Source organism: Thunnus thynnus, chromosome 2 (assembly GCF_963924715.1).
Source record: "Thunnus thynnus chromosome 2, fThuThy2.1, whole genome shotgun sequence".
Classification (NCBI taxonomy): domain Eukaryota; kingdom Metazoa; phylum Chordata; class Actinopteri; order Scombriformes; family Scombridae; genus Thunnus; species Thunnus thynnus.
In genome coordinates, this window is record NC_089518.1 from 25,992,859 (window position 1) to 26,000,194 (window position 7,336).

Below are 7,336 nucleotides of genomic sequence, written 5' to 3' on the forward strand. Positions count from 1 at the left end.
GGTGATTTGAGAATAGGTTTTTAAATGCTATAGTGAAGGTAGGTCCTGCTGATGCCAACAACATATACATGAGACGTCTGCAGTGCCACAGTGATTCTCATCTGATACAAACACAATAAACACACAAAACTTTATCTCTTCAACCTCCATAAGACAGACTGGGTGTCTGTACAGACTGTCAGTGCCTTTTCTTTAACAAGTGAGCTCTGAGATGCATGGAGAATAGGCTCTTGACTAAGAATACTATGCTGGTTGTGAGATAATGGCTGATTCATATGGGGAGATGACGAACTATGAGGGTTTATGTAAGGAGAACTCAGATGTGTGATGCAGCCTCTGACTGCTGTACTGTATTAGCTATCTCTGTAGCAAGAGCTATCTGTACGCTCTGTATCTGTTCAGGGAGATTACAGATACTGCCAAAAGAAGATGATGTCATGTTTTACTTTTTTTTCTCCATTTCCACTTATGAATTGGATATTATTCTCTGAGATGTATCTGGGGGAAGAGGAAATCCCTGTCGCTGGATTTTTTTCTTAGATAAAGAGTAATACAGAGCAGCATTTATATTGTCAAACCATGTACCACACATGTAGGCTGAGTGTCTGAAGATCTTCAAAATCTGTGTTTCATGAATCTGAGGAAAAGCTAAAGGTTGACTTTATCCTCAAAACGTATTGCATGTTCATCATACAGGAATGTGTTTGCAGGTTGTGATTCACTCTTTATCAGCCTTCATGCTGATTACATAATGTGTAAAACAAACACATTGGGGGAGATCTTCTACTATATGCCACCTATATGGCAACCAGTTAGCATTTACAAAGAACTTCAATAAGCACTTTTACAAAAAAAAAAAAACATGTTTGTATGTATGTTTGTTGTTAGATTAATTTTACCTCGTGTGCCTTAAAGCGAGAATATGTCACTTCTGCTAAACAGCATCTGTGGCCACAAGTGGCAATCGCTGGATATTGGCTCACTGAATTTCCTGTCATTTCTTACAATTCTATTGAGTAAGTTGCTTTAAAGACGTCATCATCAGATGACCTGACCGAGAACAAGTGGAATGCATGGCTACATTAAGAATGTAGGATTTGGTGAGGCCAGTCAGCCATATACTGCCAATTTGCTAGAGCGCATTTTCCCCATGAGGTCTGTTGACACAACACCAAAGTTCCCAATCAAATAATTCATTTCAGGGGAATCGCTTGCTGGGACAAAGTGAATCTGTGAATCTTTTGTGTCAGGTTCAACTTTGGTGAAATTTGAGACAGGAATTTGCACTGCTGACCAAAGCAGTCTTTGGTCAACAGATGACCTTTGAAGGACGGTGCGCCAGGTCAAAAAAACAGGAGAAAGTATCACAGTTTATCACTTTTAATCAACCCTCCTCTGTCAGAGTATAACCTTCACCAAAGAAACTTAAGGAAAGTTATGAAACAGCAGTAGATAGTACAAATGTGTCTCTTGAATTGTGTCTCGACTCCTCCTCTGTGACTCCTGCCTGTGACGCCGGCCTGTTGTGTGTGAGTGTGTTTTTGTTACTTTCAGCCTTTGGTTTGAGTGAGGTGTGCTTGGTGGTCTGTCTGTTTGCTTGTTCCCTTCCCCCTTTGCCCTCTCTCCCCCTCTCTCTCTCTTTCTCTTTCTCTTTCTCTCTCTATCTCTTTCTCCCCCTCTCGCTGTGCACCTGCTTGTTATCCACAATCAGCACACCTGTCTGCCCATCGAGCCATCTCTTCTTCACTACAAGAACCCTGCACCAACAGTCAATCACCGCCAGATTGTGCCATACACGGTTTGTCTATGTGCTGTGCTTCCAGCCCTGTAACTAGTTTAACTTGTCTGCTTGTCTTTCCTGTCTGTCAGTTTGTTTGCCTGCCTGCCGACTGGAAGATTTACATCAGTTCTCCTTGTCTCCAGGAATACCTGTCTGCCTTCTCGCCTTGCCCAATTGCCAAGATCGCCAGCCAGCTCTCATTCCCCCGATACCCTCTGCCAACGCTTCCCCCTTGGATACCCTGTCTCCACACCTCAGCCAATATCCTGGCCTGCCTCCATCTCACCTTACCTCTTAATTGTCTAAATAAAAGACTTGATTTTCACCTACCTGCATGTCCAGCGTCTGCATTTGGGTTCTGCCTCAGATTCATGACAAATGAACTTTGTGGACTTATCATCCCCTTAGCAACTGAGCTAGCTTATCAACTAACAATTAGCAAGCAAGTGTCCTTGGAGAGCTATCAACTGACTTGCACTAATATTCCCAGCTCGCTAGCTTGTTAGCTTGCCAGATATAAACCAGCCTTGAGTAGACACTACGTCACCAAGCATCTAGAACCACATCGAGCCATCGAAAAGATGCAAGGATGAATTTCACTGCTTTCTGGCCCTTATAAAAGCGTCATCTGTTACAGTTGAAAGGGCATTGTGAACACAAAAGTAAATTACTATCTCAGACTACACTATCCAGTTTTTATGATACATGTAAGCAGGAAACAAAGATGTCTCCTGATGAGATGTGTGCTCACCTCTTGTTTTACTTTTGTAATAATACCATTAACGTGTTTGTGTGAGCTTTGTGTGTGTGGCGATTATAGTGTCAATAAGATCGATTTCAGTTTCTCTCTTCTATGTTGTACCCATTTCATCAAAGAGTAGAACTGTCTGTGCAATGTTCTGTTGTAGTGAGCAGCGAACACATCTTAGTGCATGCACTCTTTGCTTCTCCACTGCTGTTGTTGTGTCATGTGTGCACTCAGACAATGAACATACACGGTGCGCATCCTGACTACCGGCACCGATCCGGCACATGATTGCAGTGATGGCTGAACGAAAGAGGAGCATCGTGTGGAGCTATTTTATGATGAAATGTATGTAGGAAGGCTGTTCGCTACTGTGGCAACACCAATTTGTATAAACACATGAAAAACCACAAGAAAGAGAACTCTGAGCTGCAACAGAAAAGAAGGGAGGAGGAGGGAAACGCCTCAGACCGCTGAGAGAGAGATCACTGGCAGAGTCTTTTCAGAGAGGAAAGGAATATCCAAGTATACAGTATATAGTAGTGAAATTAATACTTTGGTCAAATCGGATCTTCAGCACTAGTTTATGTCACATTTTCAAACTGTAATTGGTCATCATTAGCTGTTACTTTAGTAGACTGATTAAATATATAATATATTTAGACATTCAAATAATATATTCAGCCCATTTAAACTTGTTATCTAAATGAATTATTTTAATAGAATTAAAAAATTATACTACATGCTTTAGTTGGGACTCAAACCCAGGTCTCACAGGTTGCAATGATTACCAACCTTTGGCAAATCATTTTGTGGTCATGAAAATGTATTCAGATTTAGCCTATTGATATTGGATTCACCTCATAAATCATGACAAATTGCTCTCCCCCTACATGAAAATACATAAGTCGCTTTTAATAATCACAAGTATTGGTATCACTATTGGTACTGTTAGCGATATCAGCACCCCTATTACAAAGCAATATCTGAGGGTATATCTAAAGTTTGGTAACGTTAGCTAATGTTAACCACCATAGCCATGTGCCAGAGTGTATTTTATTGTGAAATTCAACTTTCTAATATTTAAGAAGAAGATTGTTTTACTTCTTCTTTCAAAAGTTCAAATAGTCTCACTTTAAGGTTCAATGTTGACATTTAATGTTCAAAGAAAGCTGCAAGCCCAAGACATTTTCAAAGTCATGGTGAAGAGATGCTGCTCGTGTGACTACAATTTGAAGCAATACAATCAAAAGACAGGCAGGTGGTATGCTCTGAAACCAGTGTGGCACTTGTATTTGGTAAGGGGTAGCCCTTAATGTGAGATAGAGAGAGCAAGAAAGTACTGATGTCATGCATGCGCTTGTGGATGCATGTGTGCACCTTTCAGGACATTGTATCTAAAGAGCAGTGGACCAAACCCTTCCATAACAAGTAACAAGTAAGAACATGTTAACTCTTACATAACATCATGAGTGGCCTCCCTGCTTTATGTGTGCATTAGTGCTGCTATCATGTATTCCAGCCGTCTAATTGTGTACTGATTTACAACTGGAATGGCAGGTGAGTGCACTTAACTAACTGTTAGGATAAGAAAGGCAACAGCACTGCCACTCTGATGACCACAACATTACTACAGAGCACATGTTTTCTTGTTGCCTGTTCGCAGTGTACTGTTTGACTGTGTGATCCAGGGTTGTGTAACTTTATGGGAGCATGGGGACACATCATGCTGTTTGTTTGGCAGGGTATTGAGTCCCTGTCTGTGCATGCCCTCCTATAGAGGCACAGGAAGGAAATCTGAACTGTCACATGGCATCTACACTGGGCAACACTGCTCTATTGTTGCATGTAACAACTTCCCTGATGTGCTCACATGAACTGGGGGAAAGAAAGAGGGAGAAATACAGATTGGGCAGAAATAGAGTTTACATGCACATGTGTGTTTGTTTGTCTTTAGGCCTAATATCTGTGTGGGGTTTTTTTGGATATTTTTATCATAATCTGAAACAAGAACCACCCGTAGGCTCAGCATGACTTCTACGGATACGAAATTGGCTACTACATCAGGAGGAACAGGGTCATAACATTAAGTGCTCAGACATTGAATAAAACTGTGAAAATGTGCTGCTGCTGACTCTCCTGCCTGCAACATGTGCTGAAAATCCCCTGCTGATGAATATCTGTATCAGCTGTTCACAGACTGAGCTGTTTATTTGTTTTGTTTTTTTTATCTTAAGGACAGCAAATTCCAGACCCTGTCATTCTGAACACATATATTTAATATGCCTTTGATTAAAAGCTTTGATCTTTTGTGCCTGAAGTGTTACATGTCACACTTTAAAAACACTGATTCACAATGATAATGATTAATGGGTTAGGGTAATGAACCATTTGCTTTCTTGGCTGTGTTTGCTATTACTCCTCATAAAAACAATTCTCTTCTCCATGAAAATGCTGTATTGTTTACAAAAAAATGTTCTTGTAGAAAGAGTCATCACTCATCACTTCACATTTACACACCCGAGGCCATGTAACTGCTCTTTGTTCAAATGTACGCTGACAGACAAAGTGTATTGATTAAGCTCATAGCTCATTGATTACAATAATTCTTACCGTATGGGCAGCTCAGGTGCTTTAGTTTATTTTTGTGTCACAGTCTGAGTGCGTAGAATAAGATCTTGCAACAACCCTTCATCTTAAGACAAATATTTAGAGCTACCATAATTTATTTTTCTATTAACATAAGGCGAGACAAAAATATTCCAGACACAAAATATTCACGTTTCAAAATAAAGCCTTTATAAAAAACCTCTTGTTTTCCGTCTCAAGTACACCTCATTTAGATAAAACGTTGTGTGTTTGTTGGCTGGTTTGTTTATTTGTATTATGTTTTTTGCAGTGTGCCTGGAAACAGAATGTGGGGCAAAATGATCCATCTCTAAGCAAATAGTTCTGCATATCCAGGCCAACAATTGTCCTCATCCTGTCATAAGCAGAGAGAAACCACTGAAAAATGAGCAGCGCCCACATGACCTGACCGCTATCGGGCTGTACTGTGGTTTTGTTCACAGTTCTCCAGAGTTTTCTTGGCATAACTGTTAACAGTGGATTGAACAGAATAGACAAATCACAGAAAATATTTTTAGTTCCTGTTCATTAATAGTTTTGATCCTGCAAGAAGATTCACATCTCAGATTTGCATGACGGTATGTAAGTGTTTTGCGGTTGAGCACATTTCAACATGTCACTGTTCAAACATGTAACTAAATTGGTCTAGTTAATCATAAATCACATCCAGGATTGCATCCAGAATTCAGCTGTGGAATCTTAACTGTATTTGTAGATGCAAGTCTATTGCCAGTAACATCTTGATTCACAAGCACCTGCATATGTTTGTTAGGAATGGAAAAATCACCAAGGCCACATGAACCTGCTACATGATTCACTTTTGTAATACAATTTTACTGCTCTCTTGGTGTTCTCCAGTCATAGGAAGAAATTAGTTGACTGAAAGCTGTGAAAAGATAGAGATAATCCAATTAAGAAGCTGGCAAAAGCAATATTGTTTCAGACAAAACAAATTTATGAATGAAACAGGGTTTGTTATAGAACTCCATGGAGAACAAACGGGAACTTGTCACAGGTACATGTGAAATTCCAGTGAGTCATCGGCACCCGAAATACTGTGTCTATTTTTGAATGCTTGGCTATAAATGAAGGCACTGTCATGCTTCTTAATATTTCCTGTAATTCTTCTTCAATGGGGAAACAAATAATGACTTGCCAAGGGGATGTTTTGTTATATTTCCTACTTGTTCAAAGTGAAACGGCATAATGGCATTCATGTGGAGACTGATGGTACTTTATGTCGTATGGTGATCTCTGCTTAATGTAGTGCAATTATTGAATGCCAGTGGGAAATATACCTGTCGGATTACTGCAGGGTGTAAGACTTTGTAAACTGTAAATTATTGACTTTGGTGCCCACAGTGATAGTATCAAAAAGAGCATCCTACCCAGGATCCAACCCTTGGACACAGAATGAATAGGCTGAAAGCCACACATACCAGTTTTGAGTGGCATAGTCTCCTTTTATTATGTTGATGGATACCATCCATCAAAATAGTTTGATATTAACCATGTAAAAAAAATCTACACATTGCAGCTTTAACCATCTAGCATCAAAACATCATCTGCAGACCCTATTTCTTAAATATGCATTTTTCTATTCATCTCCATGATCCTACATGTAAACAGGAAGTAGATAATCATATGGATGATAATGTCACCATTCAACCTATATTCAGACTGAATACAATGATGCATCCAACCAGTTGGTCCTTTTCTATTAGTAGGAAATGTAATATAATATACAACTCATTTAATCTGAAACTAAAATAAGCAGACTATTTAAAGATGTATACATTATCCTCCGTTATACATTTAAGCATCATAGAAACCTGGCATCTTAAAGCACAAATAAAATCTGCTCACATGCAACAAAAATCAAACCTCTTCTACCTGTACTACAGCTCCTACTATTTAACCACCCCCCTCCCACTGCCCTCCTCCTATCTTTTATTGTGACCAATGCCCACTTTATGCTGCCTCATCTTGCTGTCATACCACTGAACCACACAATCATTACCACGGGACAGCACAGGCTATCAATATCCAGCAACCTGAAAAACATGACTCACATATGCTGTCATTAGTCTTGTGGTCCCACATGACAGCACTACTGGAGTAATTATTGGAGAGCACAGAAAACTATACTGACTATATTAATATGGTATTGGAGGGGGATGTCA

At 39.7% G+C, this 7,336-nt stretch overlaps 1 long non-coding RNA gene across 1 annotated transcript; it reads left to right on the plus strand.

The window, feature by feature from the left end:
• Window positions 1-1,262: 1,262 nt before the first annotated feature.
• Window positions 1,263-2,109, plus strand: LOC137172315 (uncharacterized). Its single transcript, XR_010924941.1, has 2 exons — window positions 1,263-1,798; window positions 1,924-2,109. It is a non-coding gene; the product is annotated as an uncharacterized lncRNA (long non-coding RNA).
• Window positions 2,110-7,336: the final 5,227 nt, after the last annotated feature.